Genomic DNA, 17,400 nt, shown 5'->3' with positions numbered 1-17,400 from the left:
ATATGTGTTAGCATATGGTATTTGTCTTTCTCTTTCTGACTTACTTCACTCTGTATGACAGACTCTAGGTCCATCCACCTCACTACAAATAGCTCAATTTCGTTTCTTTTTATGGCTAATATTCCATTGTATATATGTGCCACATCTTCTTTATCCATTCATCCGATGATGGACACTTAGGTTGTTTCCATCTCTGGGCTATTGTAAATAGAGCTGCAATGAACATTTTGGCACATGCAACTCTCTCTCTGCCTGTCACTCAGCCCCACCATCTGGATACAAATCCAAACAGTCATCGGCACCCTCCTTAGGAAACTGGGATGGAAAGTCTTTGGAGGCAAAGCAGGTTCCATCTGAAAGGGGCTTAGGGACTGGCAAGTGCTACCCCTGGGGAGAAGAGGGCCGCCCACCCATTCCAGGAAGATCCAGGAGTCCTGAGGGCAGCTCCTGCAGAGACAGAAGGGCTGAGCAGCCGGTGTCCGGGGTGATATTCCATTAAGTGCAGCAGGCACAGAACCTCGGGCCCACCGTACTTTAAGTCAAAGAAAGTGTTTTAGTATATAATATTAATGTATTTGCCTTTATACCAATGCAGGTGTAAAATATAATTATACATACACATATGTACATGCATATGTGCATGAGTATGTATGTGTACATACACGTATATGTACACATATATGCAGATTTCTGAAGAAAGGGGTCCATGAAGCTAAAAGTGCCTAGAGCCCACAAAAGTTCTCTTGCAGCCCTGCTCACATCACCTCTTGGGGTCTCAGTTTCCCCATCTGTAAAGTACACATCATAACACCGTCTGCACCGTTCGCCTCCACAGTGCCACAGTGCCATCCGTGAGCTATCACGTTCCCAATTCACAGTTTGGAAGGCTCCCCACGGACACCTCATACAACATCCAAACCTCCTAACCTTGCGTTTGAAGCCTTTCACTGTTTTCCACTTGGAGCTTCTCCCGCTTTCCTGGGATGCACAGCTCTCCGACTAGAAACAGCGTGCCTGGCAGTGTTTCCAGGATGAGCTAAGCCTCAAGTTTCAGCATGCCTTTGCACACTCAGAGCCCTTTTGCTTCAAAGATACCCCCTCTTCTCTGCCTGATGGTCTCCTATTCACAGCACTGCTACATAATTTGTCGGGCCCAGTGGACGATGGAACTATGGGGTCCTTTGTTCAAAAATTCAGAACTCCAAGATGGCAAAGGAGAACATTAAACGAAGCACGGGGGCCTTCTGAGCACAGGGCCTGGTGTGACAGCACAGGTCACGCTCCTATGAAGATAGGTCTGGCTCCTCCTCTTCCGAAGTCAGCTCAGATCTCACCTGCTTTTTGAAGCCATGCTTGATCCCTAAGACAAACAATAGGAAGGCACAAAATGAAGCACTTCTTATGTCCTAGCCGCTGTGCCAAGCACTTTACAGCCAGGGGTTCATTTAATCCTCACAAATGCCCCACGAGGTAGGTAGGATTATGGTCCCCATTTTGCAGATGAAGAAACAGAGGCTCAGCAAGCAGGTGTCAGAGCAGGCATTTAAACCAAGGGCTGCCTGGGCCCAGAGTTCATGCTCTTACCAGCTAGGCTGTACCAACACTTCTGACTCCATAGCCTTTTAATCTTGCGTTTGCCATCCAATTTCTAAACTCCCCGGCCCTCACCCTGTCTCCTCAGTCCCTGGGCATCCATCCTTTCAGCACCTCTGGCCCTTCAAACACACCAAGAAGTCAATGTCCTTCTTTCCAGCCCATAGTAGCTTCTGGTTTCCCAGGAGCCACGCATTGAATTGAAACATCTTTTCCCTGGGACACCTGGGGATTATCGGTCAGTATTCTCACGTTCCCTGTGACCCCAAGTTTAGTCCATTTGGGCTCCATAAGGTCTTGTGAGCCCCATGCTTCACCTCCAGTGCCAGGGGTAGTTCAGTCCCTTTTTATCCTTTGCCAGACATCAACGTTCCCCTCACTAGCCCGTTTCTTTCTCCAATCTATCTGACCCCCTGCAGCCATCCTGTCTTCTAAAAAATGCAGACCTGTTCATGTCTGTCCTCTTTAAGATCCTTCTGTTCTCTCTGTTTTCTTCAGCTCCCTGAGCCTGGTACACAAGACACCACCAGCCCTTCCACTAGAACCCTCCCACATGATCATCACTAATTACTTCTTTGAAATTCCCAGAAAGAGTCATGCTTTCTCATGTCCCCATGACTGTGCAGATGACACTTGCATACTGGGCATGCCCTTCCCAGAACTCTTAGAAAACTCCTCCTGACAAGTTGGGACTCATTTAGCCTCACCTCCTCCAGGAAGCCTTCTATACTGGCCCTACCCAAGGCTGAGTTAAGGGCTTCTTCTCTGCCCTCCCCCCACCCCAAAACTCCCAGAGCTTGCCTCTGGCCCAGCACTTACTTGGGCTCAGACCCCTTTGGAGGTGGAGACCACATCTAATTCACCTCTGGGTCCCCAGCCTCTGGCACTGGACCTCTTTGGGACCTAGAAAGCACACAATAGGTATTTTCTGAGTAAAATCTATAGATGAATGACCATTGGGCCAAGATGCATCTGACCCTGGTCACCTCTCTGGCCTCAGGGGCTCCACTGAAACACAGCTGGGCATAGCTACCTCTGCAGCATGCAGAGAACAGGTGTCTGAATTAGACTAGAAGCACTGAAGGCTCTGGAAGGAAGCAAGATGGACAGATCATTGAGTAGCTATTGCGTTTGAAACTTCTGAGAAAAGACTTACATTCTCAGATGGATAAATGTGCTTAGAAAATGAAGTGTATCGTGTTAAAAACTGAGACCTTAATTTCAGCAAAAAGAATGAGTTGTACAAAAGGAGAAATTTAATCATCATACTATATGGTTCAGCTGTGACCTACGTGGTTGCAATACTAAATGCTAAATCTAACCAAAAATTATGTTGTAACTGGACTGGGAAGTTGGGGTAAGGGGAAGTGGCTTTGTGGGGAAGAGAGCTAGATCCTTCTCTTCCATCATAGCAAGTCGATAGAACATATCTCAAACTGAAAATGAAGAAAGAGATGTTTAAACACATTATTTAGAAATATGGGGGCTTCCCTGGTGGCGCAGTGGTTGAGAGTCCGCCTGCTGATGCAGGGGACACGGGTTCATGCCCCGGTCTGGGAGGATCCCACATGCTGTGGAGCGGCTGGGCCCGTGAGCCATGGCCGCTAAGCCTGCGTGTCCAGAGCCTTTGCTCTGCAACAGGAGAGGCCACAACAGTGAGAGGCCCGCGTACCGCAAAAAAAAAAAAGAAAAAAAGAAAAGAAATATGGAGTTAACTACGGAAGAAATACTCTGGGCAGTGAGATTTGGGGATGGAGGGAGATGGGCCTGGGGAAAGGGCCTTACAGGACTGTCTGACTTTCTGAACCATGTATGTGATGTTGGTGAAACACACATATAATTTTTTAAATATCACCTGTGGTTCGAAAGCAGGGACCTGTCGTGAGGCAAGCGTCTTGTTCAATCAGCCTGACTAATCTCCAGAAACACCACTTGTGTAGTTCATCCCAGCCCTCCCAGCCCTCCCAGCCCTGGAACCAGACTGGGCTGGGCCAGCTCCCCTGCCCTCCATGACCCGACCCCACCCTGCCACGCACAGCGGCCTTTGCTCCCTGCAGCCCGGCCTCCTCCCATTTCTCCTGCAGACACTGCTGCCCCCACCCTTTGGCTTTCGCTCAGGCTGCGCCCTCTGCCTCCGCGTTAACACCTTTCCTCCCTTCTGCCTTCCCAGCTCTTCCTTCCGACACTAAGGCCGTCGGGGACAAGCATGTTGGCTTTTCCCCGGCCAGTGCTGCAGACATCTGAGGGGCTGTCGTGGGCTGCACCTCCCTGCCCTGGGCCTTGACACCATCCCTGCTCTGTGGATCTGAGTGAAGAGGCCTGAGGAGCCCCGTTCCAGCACCATCACACCCACCTGTACCATCACAGCCAAGGACCTCTCTGAGTCTCTTTCCTCACCTGGAAAATTGAGATCTTCGGGACCACTCGCCAGGATGTTCATGAGGGTGGGCTGACGTGACCTTTGTGGGAGGGCGCAAGCTGACCCCCCGCTTTCAGGCCCCCTCTTCTCTAGACACATCTTGCCCCACGGCGGCAGCAGCTGCAGTAAAAGCTCACATTTATCAAGTGTTTACAACGTGTCGGCACTGCCCCAAATGGTGCATCATCTCATTGAACCCTTACAGTGGGTAACAGTATCCCCATTTCACAGATGACAAAATGGGGGCTCATCCAGGGTAACTTGCTGGTGAATCTACCTGTCGCCCCCCACATTAGACCACAGCAGCTCCAAGCCGAGGAGAACTGTCCACCCCTGTTCACAGTGGCGTTATCACAGTAGCCAAAAGATTCATCAACAGAAGAACGGACAGGTAACGTGTGGTCCGTACACTCAATGGAATGTTGTTCAGCCTTAAAAAGCAAAGGATTTCTGACACACGCTACAACACGGACAAACCTTGAGGACATGATGCTAAGTGAAATAAGCTAGGCACAAAAAGACAAATATTGCGTGATTCCCCTGATGCAAGGTTCCTAGAAGAGTCAAGTTCATAGACACAGGGAGTAGAATGTTGCCGGGAGCTAGGGAGAGAGGACGGGGAGTCAGTGTTTAATGGTACAGAGTTTCAGTTTGAAAACGTGAGAAATCTGGAGGCGGATGATAAGGATGGCTGCACAAAAATGTGAATATACTTAATGCCACTCACTGAACTATGCACTTAAAACATGGTTAAAATGGTAAATGTTAAGCGGTATATTTTATCCCAATAAAATGTTTTAAAATGTAGTTAGAGGGGCTTCCCAGGTGGCGCAGTGGTTGAGAGTCCGCCTGCCGATGCAGGGGACGCGGGTTCGTGCCCCAGTCCGGGAAGATCCCACATGCCGTGGAGCGGCTGGGCCCGTGAGCCATGGCCGCTGAGCCTGTGCGTCCAGAGCCTGTGCTCCGCAGCGGGAGAGGCCACAACAGTGAGAGGCCCGTGTGCCGAAAAAAAAAAAAAAATGTAGTTAGAGACAGAAGGTAGAATGTATTTTGCTGTCACTGCATTGGACACTTATGAATGGTTAAAATGATAAATATTATTTATGAATATTTTACACACACACGTGCAAAAGTCAGGGAGATTTCTCTGGACCCAGAGTCTCAAGCAGGGCCTGGAACATAGTAGGTGTTTAAGAGTGTTTGTCGATTTGAATAAGTTTCTGTTGGAAGGGAGCAGAAGCCTTCAGCCTGGGAGAGAAGAAGAGGATCAGGACCCTACCTGGAGTCAGTTCTGTGGCCTCTTCTAGCTTCTCTGTGGGCAAAAGTTCCACAGATGCGTGGAATCCCCCAAGACAGAGACTGAAATGGTAATAACATAATTAGAAAGCTGCTATTAATTGCTAGGCATTTGACACGCATCATAAGAGCTAGCAATTATCGAGTACTTAATCTATGCTAGATGCTGTTCTAAGAGTTTTCATGCCTAACAATCCCTCTGAGGTTGCTACGATTGTAATCCCCATTTTGTGGCTGAGGAAACTGACACAGAGAGGTTAAATAACTCGTCAAAGTCGCCCAGCCAAGTCGCGATGAAACCCAGACTTGCCCGCAGGCAGCCCGGTTTGCTCAAAGACCGTGGTTTGCACTTCTGCATGGTGTTGTCCCTGGCATTTCTGCATCTTCCCAAATCCCGGCCAGGAGGGCATGGAGAGCCCCTTCAGAGGGGGGAGGGAAGTTAGGACCAGGGCTTTGGAGGCTCCACACTGGGTACCAGCCCAGGTTTGGGCATCACGCAGACTTGGTTCAAGGCTGGCTCGGCTTTTATTGATTGCCTGGCTCTGGACAAGTTACTTCACCTCTCTGATCCTGTGTTCTCATCTGTGACATGGCTATAGCAACAGTATCCACCTCATGGGGTTTTCTAGGGGTTACATAAATTAGTAAGCGTGCACCTTTCAGTGAGCATGCTGCTGGGCGGGGGAAGCTCCCAGGAGATGCTCACCCACTTCCTGGAATGATCTTGGGCAACTAACTTCCCTTCCCCTCTGAGCCCCGCTGATCTCAGTCATGAAACAGAATTACTAAAACCAACCCCACAGGTTTGTTGTGGGGATTACACAAACACCTTGCTTTGTGTTTATATCTGTTTACAACTCTATAACTCATCCTCCAAAAGTGTTTAAGGCAGCTAACAATAATACACGATTATTTTTAACTGGAAACTGAAGAACCGGGGGCAAAGAAAAAGGAATGGAAAGAAAAAAAGAGGAAATAAGATAATTTTTAAAAGGGCCTGGCTGTTCTGACACACATTAGGCACTCGATCAATATTGAGCATTATATTCTGGTTGTAACATGTGGTCCAGGTGAATCTGGCTACTCAATGTAATTAGGGCCTGGAGGTGAGAGGGACTTCAGAGTGTGTCCAGCTGCACTCTTCCTGGAACAGGGAAAGCGGAGGTGAGACTTGAAGGGTCAGAGACCATGTCTCACTTTAGAGAAGCTCAGACTTTATTTGCACTGCACATTGGGCTTCGAGTAAGATTTCACTTCAAGAAAAGATTTCACTACTAGAGAGAGAGAGATTGAGAGAGATGACAGAGAGACAGAGAGAGAATGGGAATTGTGTTTTAAAGAAAAGCACTGATAACTAATTTCTTCATTTCACAGAGACAGACACCAAGGCTCAGAGAAGAGGCGTTAAATGCATTTGGTTATTTACATCTGTTGTAAGACTTTTCCTATGGAGAAACCCACCAATCACAGATAAACCCTTTTTTCATTGCTCTCCATTTAGCAAACATTTCTTGAGCCCCTCCTCTGTTCATGCTGTCCTGCTAGGGACTAAGCTACGAATAAAACACATCTCTGCCCTCAAGGAGCTCACTGTTGAGAAATGAAGTCAGAGGTCCAGAGACCCAGAGTGAAAGGTGCTACCTCAGGCTTGCGGAAGTCTGCCTGATTGGAGGCGTCCTGGACAGCTTCACCGAAGAGGGGATGCTGACTTATGCCTCAGAGAAGAGTAGGGTTTTGTCGGGTAGTCAGTGTGAGGATAGGTCCACTCTCCGATCTCAGCACTCCCTGTACCCTGTCCTTACCCGGTATTACTTGTCTAACTCTCTTCCCTGCCAAGTTCTCAGTAATTTGTGGACAGAAAGGATTCCTTGTCCATTTGTCCTGCTGTATCCAATGCCCCCAGCACAGGGGAAAGAAAGAAGAAGGGAAGGGAAAAAAGAGGCAATTCCAGGCAGGAGGAAGAGCACATGCAAAGAGCCAGACGTGGGAAACAATACGGTTCTAAGAACTTTGGGTTGTTCTGGGTGGTTCTAGTCTCCGCTGATGACTTGAGTTTGACCAGACATTTTTTAGATTTCATTTTGTAAGTGATGAGAAATCATGTGTCCTGAACTTGGATTCAGAGAATAGGGAACTCTGGGGGTTGGTAGTGTTATGCCAGCAGATACACTGTCTGAGGAACCTGGAATCTTGGATTTGAAATGAACCTGAGGGCCCTTCAGTTATATCCATTCACCTGAGAGATCATGAACCGTGTACAATGAACAGAAGGTGTGGCTCCCATTCTCCAGCAACCTAGCCACCCTGACATTTCTGTTAACTGCCTCAATTATATTGCAGGATGTGTTAGGATTCACCTTTCGGCTTTTACTAGATTATGTTTGTCCATAGTTATTGAGTGTTCACTTTGGGTGATGCATTTTACATACCACTAGTTCATAGACTCTAAAATGCGATGGATTACGAGACACATTCTAATTTCAGAGATGCTACGATCAGTATCTTAGGATCTATGAGCTATGATACAGTTATCCTTAAATTCTCTAATAAATTTTGGTGATATCCACATTTACATTTGAGAAACTAAGTCTCAGGGAGGCTACACACTTTGTTCTCGATCTCATGACACATACCTGACAGAGCTGGGGGGCTCCAAAGACCCCTTCCCTCTCTCCTTTTTTCCTCCCACCCTCCCATTGCCACCCTGAGTATTCAGGAGGCCCTTTCCATCATCTTGCAAAACCTTTCTAAGATTGTAGTCAATTTTGCTACAATAGGCAAAACTCTGCTCCTTCCTTCTGCTGCCACGCAGGCTGGAAATATTTTTCGGTGTTGCTTTGTTTTTCCTCCCTTGCATTTTCAGAGTGAGTGGACTAGTGTGCTCCCATCATTTCATAACTTTCCAGATTAGCCAAGTGCTCTCATGTGACCCAGTCCTCCAGGCTGTCACTTGAGTGGAGCGCTTCTATTTTCCTCCCAAACTTGGACAGCCCACCGAGAATTGCTCTGGGCTTGGGGCCTCCTTCCTCCCCTTCTTTGTTTTTTTCTGTTGTTGTTGCGTTAGCCAAAGCTGAGCATGTTCGCCAGCCCACCCCCTCAGGAGAGCTCTCCGCTGTCACCCAGGCCACCCTGTTTTCATGTGGCAGGGGAAAGAAAGAAGAAGGGAAGGTCAGACTGGTGGTCAGTGGGAGAAACCCTGGCTTGAAATCCACTGGGGACCTGTCTCCTGCTTGGGCTTGGGCTTAGAAGAAGATGGGCAGATGGCAGTCAGGTAGAAAATAGCAAGAGGATAGATTCAAGGGACATGTGTGTGGTCTGGCTTGCTCACAGATACAGTAGTTCATGTTCACAGATACGCTGGGAGGTAGATGTAAGAGCTGATAGGGACCTGGGAATCAGCAAGTATGGTCCCTCCTGTATCAGATGGAGAACAGAGACCCAGAGTCAAGAAAGAGATTGACTGAGGTCAGGCGGCTCATGGCAGGACCAGTATTAAAATATAATACATCCCCGTGTGCTTCAGGCCAGCGTCAGACTCTGAAAAGAGTGGCTCAGCTGGGTGGCTTATGTGGGGTGCAGACTGCAGTTGTGTGCCTGACACCCTATGTCAGCAGCCCTGAAACTCCCATGGCTGGACCCACTTAACTTCCTCCTCTGGACGCTGCCCTGGCCGTAGGCTTGAGGTTTTTGCTCAGCTGTTTGCATCAAGTTATCCCTGTTCCCCCCTTGTGCCCTAGACCTTTAGGTTGGTCTTTTGCCTTATAAGGAGAACTTGCCTTACATCTCTGTTGGAGCCCTGGCCCCTGCCTTTTCCTCCAGCCAGTTTCCCAGAAGGTCAGACTCGGTCCCTGCTCCCTTCCTCCCTGGCCCTTTCCCATCGCCTGCTGTGGGACTTGCTGACATGATGCTTTTCCTGCTGCTGGGGATACTCCTGGCACCTTTGCCACACTACTTGCTTTGATATCTGCTCTTCCAGGCCTGAACCCCTATTGGCACTACAACTGGGGCATTTGGGGATCACCAGTTCTGTTCTGCCTTCTTGATGTCTGGAATCCCCTTCTCCCCAGCCTGGGGTCTGCTTATCCCCGATGGCCCTACTCTGATCCTGACACACAAATGGCTTTTCAAGCTTGTTACATGTTTGAGTTTTGTTTTTGAAAACTGATCTCCCTCTTCTGTTTAACCAGTGTTTACTGGATTATTGACTCCAAAGGCAATTGTTCTTAAGCCTGAGTGTGTTTTAGAATCAGCGGGAAAGCTTGGTAGACGGCCCTGCACCCAGCAATTCTGGCTCAGTGGCTCTGGGGCCTTGGCCTTGGAACCTGCATCTTTGACGAGACCTCCTTCTGATTCTGAGGCAGGTACTAAGAGAACCACGCTTGGAGGAATCTTGTTCTTCTGAAGGAAGGTGGCAGTTAATAAGAACAACAGGAATCTCACATGTCACAGTTTGCAGGGTACTATTAGTTCATCGACACCACCCTTTCATTAAAACAAAAACAAGACAAAATAAAATGCATCTTACAAACTAGTATAGAAAACAAGGGCTCTGGAGTCAGAGAATTGGGGTCCCCATTTACCAGTTAAGAGACCCTGGACACCTAACGTTTTTTATGCTGTGTTCACTCCTGCTTAAAGGGGCTCTTAATTAGACTCTACCTTAGAGCTTGGTCAGTATTGAATGAAGTATTGTATGTAAATGTGCCCATTTTCATGTCCAATAAATGTCTGGAGAACAAAGGAAGAAATAAAGCTAATATGTTGTGATCTCTCACTGCTTGCCAGGAAGTGGGTGAAGATCCTTATATGCATTATATCATCTCACACCCATGGTGGCCTCCAAGGTAGGGACATTTTTCCTCTTGAAGTCTCCAGGGGGTTATGTGACTTGTCCAAGGCCACCAAACTAGTGACAGGGCAGCTGGAACTCAGACTCAGTGTCTCTCATCTTAGAAACAGAAGTCCTACCTGCTGTGTTGTTGTGCTACTCAAACACGTAACTCACACAGTCCTTTAAACAATTCTTTTGGGATTTGATCTCCATCTCCTGACATCACCCTGTAGAAAGACCACGGGCCTGGGAATGAGGGAAATGGCAGTCCAGGCTCCACCGCTAATGGCTGTGTGACGTTGGATAAGCCTTCTCCCGTCTCCGGACGGAGGGGCCATGATTCTGCACTTAGATGTGGGGCTGTAGAGCAGGCTGTTGGGAGTACCCACTGTGATGTCTTAATGGAAGCAGCTGATGGTTTGGGAGCAGAGGAGGAATTTGGTGTCTACATACACCCGGCTGCTGGCACCTGCTCCCCTGGCAGGGGCTTCATGGAGGAGGTCCTGCTCACCTCTCCTCCCCTTCAGCTCTGGGTGTCAGCACATACTTTCCAGGAGATGCTCATGAACGGATATGCCTGTGTCCATTGGTGGCAGGGGGTGACATGTGCTTCCAGAGGGGGTGGGCACTGCCCAGGAAGGGATGACCACAGATGTGTGATGTCCACCTCTCTTTCCAGTCCCAGCGCCCACTGTTATGGGGACACACTACAATGCAAGCCAACGCCCAACACATTAACACAGGCTGGCCGTGTAGATCTTTTACTTCGGCCTCTATAGAGAGGAGATCCTGCTGGAAGCCTCAGGAACACCCAGAGGGCCAGGGACTCAAGTAGGTCAGAGGAAAGGAAAACCTCAAACCAGAACTCTTCCTGGCGGTGCAGGGCAGGGGTTTAGGGTGTGGGCTCCAAAGTTGTCACCTTTGAGTTCTGGCCCTTGTTCTGCCACCCACTAGCTGTGTGAACTTGGGCAAGTCATTTGACTGCTGACATGCTGCATAAGTCTATCTGAGAAGTAAACGCACACAAAGACAAAGACAAAGGCTGTCCCGTGATCAGGTGCAGTGGACACGTGTTCTTGGTCAAGCCTGAGCTACCACTCTGAGGGATTTAGGCTTCATCTAATTCAGCTTCTCAAACTTCACTAGCAGTTGCTAACTTCCAGATGGAGTTTGGGGCACTGAGTATACAGCAGTGCAGAGATATGCTTGTTCCAAGGAATTCACAGCCTAAAATTCCTAAAATCTCTGTTGACCTTTTCCCCCATACATGGGGTTGGCCAAAATGTTCGTATGGTTTTTCCGTAAGATGTTACAGAAAACTCGAAAGCACATTTTGGCCAACCCAGTACTAGTAACAATAATGATATTAATGAACACCTTGAGCCATTTACTGGACAATTATTACACGCAGGTTCGGTGCCAGACACTGTATATATATGAGTATTGTTAATATTCATAACAATCCTTTGGGCGTATGTATTACTATTCCCATTGAGGGCAGAGACTGAGGCTGGGGGAGTGAGGGTGATTAGTTACTTGCCAGGGGTTCTGCACACATAAGTGATAGAGATGAGACTGTAACCCAGATCCTTCAGATTCTAATAAATTCCTCTCCTCCACAGGCTGCCTGCAATGGACTTCACCACAGTCCTCCTCCCGGGCACAAAGCTTTACAGATGGCTGACATTTCTGCAGGACCTCATTTAATCCCCACAACCACCAGGAGAGGCAGGAACCTTTATAACCAGACCCATTTTCCATGTGTGGGATCCAAACGCAGGTGAGGGAATCCGCCAACCGAAGCTCAGCTCGTGAGTTATAAAGACACTGCGTGTCTTAAGATCAAATAAAAGGCAGCTCTGAGGCTGCTGCTTGGTGAGAAGCCTTTTGCAGAGGCGAAAATTATGTGCAAACAAAACCAACAGCTTTCTTTATGTTCCCCAAAGTTACTAAAAATGCCTGCGGGTTTGCACACAAGCAGACGCCGTGCTGACAGTGCTGCGTGGTTTCTGTCGTGGGCGCTGGCAAGAAGAGACCTGGCAGGTATTTCTCACGTCTTGGTTAGACACACACCAGACCAGGGAAGGCGCTCCAAGGTAGTCCCAGGGTGTGGATCTCTGCCAAGTCTCCTTTTTATTTGTCGTTAAGTTAGGGGAAAAAAAAGACACCTCATGGACGAGCGGATGAGTCCTTGAGGTGACTGGTGTTCCTGAAAAATGCTTTCTCTGTACTTGGAGTCAGACAGCCCTGTGTCCTAATTGGGGTTCTTTTACCTGCAAGGCCCGTGACCTTGGCCAAGTTGCTTAGCCTCCCTGAGCAAAACTTAGTCTGCCCGTCTGTAAAATAGGTAATGTGTTCTGTAGGAATATAAGCTCCATGAAAGCAGGGACTTCTGTCTCTTCCATTTGCTCCCGCATTCCGGTGCCTAAAACAGTGCCCGACACAGAGTAAGTGCTCTTACTTAGTTGAATGAGTGAGTGAGTGAGTGAATGAATGAGTTGCTATCTGGTAGGGTCCTTGTATGGTTGAAGTAAGATCATGGATGTGAAATTGCTTTACAAACTGGAAGTTGCCATACAGATGTGAGGATGTAGTATTATCCAGAGGATGGTCTGGTTTCTATCAAATGAATTTATTCAGTCAATCAGTCAGTGATTGCTGAGTGAGCTTTTTCTTGGGTCTGGCCTTGGGATCTAAAGAAATATGAGACCTGGTTCATTCCTCCAAGTGCTCACAGCTCAGAAGGAAGCCATACAAGTAAATCAAGTACTAAAATACAGCAGAGAGAAGCATAGGGTGCTGTGGGGACAGACAGGAGAGACAGATCTGCACTGGAAAGGGGTAGGTCAGGGAAAGATGTTCCTGCACATTCTGGAAAACATGTTCTGGGACTGTCCAATTCCCAAATCCGTTGTCAGACTCTTCGTAGTAAACCTAAGCCTTTGGGCCACTGGCTTCCTTGTTACACCCTTTTAACTCGCATATTGTCATTTTCGTTACAATCACTCCCTGACGTACAGTTTCCCTTGTTCCCATGTGACTCATTACACTGCTGGGCAAAGCCCCCGACCTGGCTAATGGTGGCCGCTCCACTCACTCTGCTGCCCCACCTGTGCAGTTAACCACAGCCTAAGAAAAACATGCAAACACGCTAATTGTGCCTGGAGAGATACTATAGTTTATTCTCCTGTCACTCTCCCAGTCTCGACTATTTCAAACTCTCTCCTCTGTCCTCCAAACTCCAACCCCTCCTCCTCCGTCATCACTTCCAGCTGGAGACCTTGCTTCCCAGCTCACCAAGGAAATAGAAGTCCTCGGAAGAGAAGTCCAATGTGCTCACATCACTCCTACCACGATGAAGCCCTGGGGAGGGCGGGCCTCACTCTGTCTAAGGGTAGAAGCGGAGGGGAAGTTTCTGGAGACATTCTCCAGGCAGGCAGCTGGAGAAAGGACATTCCTACCCAGGGAACAGTCTCCACCCCATCTGGAGGGGCGAGAGAGAGTCCGTCCTGTCGACTCACTGGGCACCTGGTGGGGAGAGGCTGGAGATGGAGAGGTTACTGAGGGTCAGGGGGAGACTGCTGGGCCAGGGTCTCAGGAGGGGCCTCAGGGAGGAGGGGAAGGCCTCTAGGTGGACGCTGAAAGGGGGCAGGTCCTGGGTTTGTGGGCAGGTGGTGCCCTTGGGGGAGAAGAGGAGAGGCATATCTTCCTGAGCTGGAGCTCACACACATGGCCTGACGGAGAAGTACACTGCGAAGGAGGGTGACTCCTGAAAGAACATGGCTGGTGCAGCCCAGCCCGACCCCCATGCAGCTACTCACTCCATTTTCCCTCCGTTCCTCTGACATATTCTCATGGGAGGCCGTGGCAAGGCTCTCCACTGGGACTGAGACGAGCGCACCTATGAAGAGGCAGCTTCTTCCCTGACGACAAACAGCGGAAGACAAAGCCAACAGCAGATTCGTTGGCTTGTCAAACATGGACTGCACGCCGACTACGTGGCACTGGCAGTCAGCAAGGCCGTCCCCACCCGCGGCTGGCGAGGAGCTCGCGTTGCAGGCAGGGCCGACCGAAGGCCAAGGAGGAAAGACCCCGTGTGCCAGGGAGGGGGGAGCAAAGCAGGGGAGAGAGAGCTGAGGGCTGGAGAGGCCCACATGGACGTGGGGGTCAGGCAGGGCCTCACTGACAAGGTGGCCTGGAACAGAGACGCAAGAGACGCCCACCAGCCTGGGCATGGCTTCCAAAGGCACGGCACGCCAGGCCCAGGGGGGTCTCAGGAGAGCGAGGACCAAGGCGGAGGGGGCGCGGGGCAGGCACAGGTCCTACAGGACCTTCCGGGCCCCTCTGCTGACTCTGCCTTACATTCTGTCTGTAATGGGAGCCATCGGGGGATTTGGAGCAGGGGAGTCACGTGACCTGCCTCTTGTGTTAATAACATTTCTCTGGGGACTGGGTTGAAAACAGCCCAGGGGGACAAGGCTAGAAGCAGGGAGACTCCCTGCGAAGACTGGATGACCACTCAGGGGAGAGACGATGGTGCCCAGATTTGGGCAACAGAGGTGGTAAGACATGGTCAGACTCGGAACCGCTGTTGAGGGAAGAGCCAGCAGTATTTGCTGGCAGCTTGGAAGGGCAGTGTGGAAAAGAGAGAGGAGCTCAGAATGACTCCAAGGACTTGGACCTGAGCAAAGGGAAAGACGGAGCTGTCGTTAGCCAGGATGGGAAAGACGGCAAGAGTGCGGGGCTGTTCGCGGAGCTAGGAGGTAAGAAGCGGATTTTTGTAAACATGCAGGTGCTTTAGGCGACGCGAGATGCCTCAAGACGTCCACGTGGAGGTGCTGAGCTGGCAGGGGAGAGGCTGGGCTGGAGGGGCACCTTGGGGAGCCAACCGTGGAGAGATGGTATTTGAAGCCAGGAGGCTGCAGGAGATCACAAACGTGTGACGGCAGTTACAGAAGACAAGGGGACCGAGGACTGAGTCCTGGGCCTCCTGTAAACTGTTTGGGAAGATGTGGAGGAACCAGCAAAGCAGACTGAGGAGAAGCCACCCAGATGGAAGGGGAATCAAAAGACTGTTGGGGGGCTTCCCTGGTGGCGCAGTGGTTGAGAGTCCGCCTGCCGATGCAGGGGACACGGGTTTGTGCCCCGGTCCGGGAAGATCCCACATGCCACAGAGCGGCTGGGCCCATGAGCCATGGCCGCTGAGCCTGAGCGTCCGGAGCCTGTGCTCCGCGACGGGAGAGGCCACAACAGTGAGAGGCCCGCGTACCGCAAAAAAATAAAAAATAAAAAAAAAGACTGTGGTTCGTAAAAGCCAAGGGCAGGAAGAGCTTCATGGAGGAGGAGCTGGTGGTGTGTTACCTGCCGCTGCCCGGCTCATTAAGATCCAGACTGGGAGTCAACCACTGGATTTATGGTGAGGGGTTGCTGTGACTTTAACAAGAGTTCTTTTAGACGGGGTGGGGGGGGTGGGGGCGGTGGGGGGGTGGGGGCGGTGGGGTGGGGTGGGGGGTGGAGGGTGATGTGAACTTGACCAGAGTGATTCCAAGAGCAAGAGAGAGGAGAGGATTTGGAGGTAGGGCGTGTACTCAACTTTTCTGAGTATCTTTGCTATAAAGAGGAGCAAAGTAGCAGGATGGTAGATGGAGGAGGGTGTGGGCTCAAGAGGAGATTGTGCACGCGCGCGTGTGTGTGTGTGTGTGTGTGACATCACAGCACGTTTGTACACTGATGAGAATTACCAAGTCTAAAGGCAAAAATTGATGGTGAGGGCGAAAAGGAGAGAATCACTGGAGCACTCGCCTTGAGTACATGAGACGGGATGGGATACGGTACCCGGGGGAGGAGTGCGTGTTTGCTAGAAACCCTGGCATGCAACCGTCATAACAAGAGAGAAGTCATAGGAGAGGAGCCAAAGAGACAGTGAAGTATATTCTCAGTACTTAGCACAGAGTAATAGAAACCCACACTTCCACAGCTGTACTGTGTGCCAGGCTCCGCTCTGAGCCATTTACATATATTAATGCAAATTCTCATAACAACCCTCTGAGATGAATATTGTTGTTGTGCCCATTTTACAGAAAGAGTACTGAGGCATAGCAATATTAAGAAGTTTGTCCAAAGTCACACAAGTAGCAAGTGGCATCCCAGCTGATGGCCACCACTCTCTGTCTCGGTATGAATGGAGGGATGATGGATGAGTGGGCGGTGCAAGAGAGGCTGCATGGTTTCGGTGAGCCCAGAGCTGGGGCGCACTACTCGGTTTCTCCTTCTGAGACACCTGTTCATCCACTAAGCACTTTTTGGTCATTACCTATTGAGTCAGAGGTTGGGGAGGCAGAGGTGGGGGGCTGGCTCCAGTTTCCAGTGTGGCTTGGTGCAGTCTGGAAGGATGGCTTTCTCCCTACTGCCATGCATCTTCCACTGGTTCCACAGGGAATTATTATCCTTTCTTTTTAGAAACACCCCTGGGATTCTGAACACCTGGAATGCCACAGTCCTCATATCTTCCTGATGAAGGGAAGGGAGGGAGAAAAGCATTGGGGTAGCAGTAGACCTGCTCCTGATGTGGGCTGAGGCCAAGGCACTTCCATCCTCCAGGCCTCATCTGTGAAACACCGGAGAGGCTAGGATGATACGTACTTTATGGACTCACGTGTTCCATCAGCACACAGGTCATGAGTGCAACTGTATAGCAGACAGGGACAGGGCATATGACAGCAGCAGAAAGGACACATTCTGAGTTCGTGGAGATTACCGCCTGGGGAAAGGGGTGTGTCAGGGGATAAACTGACAATCACGCAGTTATAAACCATGATGCCAGATTTTTTTTTTTTTTTTTTTTTTGCTGTACACGGGCCTCTGACTGTCGCGGCCCCTCCCACTGCGGAGCACAGGCTCCAGACGCGCAGGCCCAGCGGCCATGGCTCACGGGCCCAGCCGCTCCGCGGCATGTGGGATCCTCCCGGAGCGGGGCACGAACCCGTGTCCCTGCATCGGCTGGCGGACTCTCAACCACTGCGCCACCAGGGAAGCCCTATGATGCCAGCTTTGAAGGAACATTCTAGGGTGCTATGACAGTACCCTTTCCTGAGCATTTTTGTAATTTGGGGGAAATCTGGCTGAGGTTTGACCCCCAAACAGAAACTGCCTTTGTTCATTGTTTATTCATTCACTGATTCATTCCTTTCACAAATTATAATGAACACTTATCTTTTGGAGTAATAGCTTTGCATTTTGCATTCCCCAAGGAAAGTATAAA

General features: G+C 49.9%; 1 long non-coding RNA gene across 1 annotated transcript; it reads right to left on the bottom strand.

The window, feature by feature from the left end:
- Nucleotides 1-495: 495 nt before the first annotated feature.
- LOC113622374 (uncharacterized) lies at nt 496-4,820 on the bottom strand. Its single transcript, XR_003433493.1, has 3 exons — nt 3,991-4,820; nt 2,413-2,496; nt 496-1,360 (listed from the first exon to the last, which is right to left on the bottom strand). It is a non-coding gene; the product is annotated as an uncharacterized LOC113622374 (long non-coding RNA).
- Between the last annotated feature and the right edge of the window lie 12,580 nt (nt 4,821-17,400).

This window comes from Aethalodelphis obliquidens, unplaced genomic scaffold, assembly GCF_003676395.1.
Source record: "Aethalodelphis obliquidens isolate GAN/ISIS:26980383/991018 unplaced genomic scaffold, ASM367639v1 scaffold9, whole genome shotgun sequence".
Lineage (NCBI taxonomy): Eukaryota > Metazoa > Chordata > Mammalia > Artiodactyla > Delphinidae > Aethalodelphis > Aethalodelphis obliquidens.
This window is presented reverse-complemented; position numbering and strand designations above follow the sequence as displayed.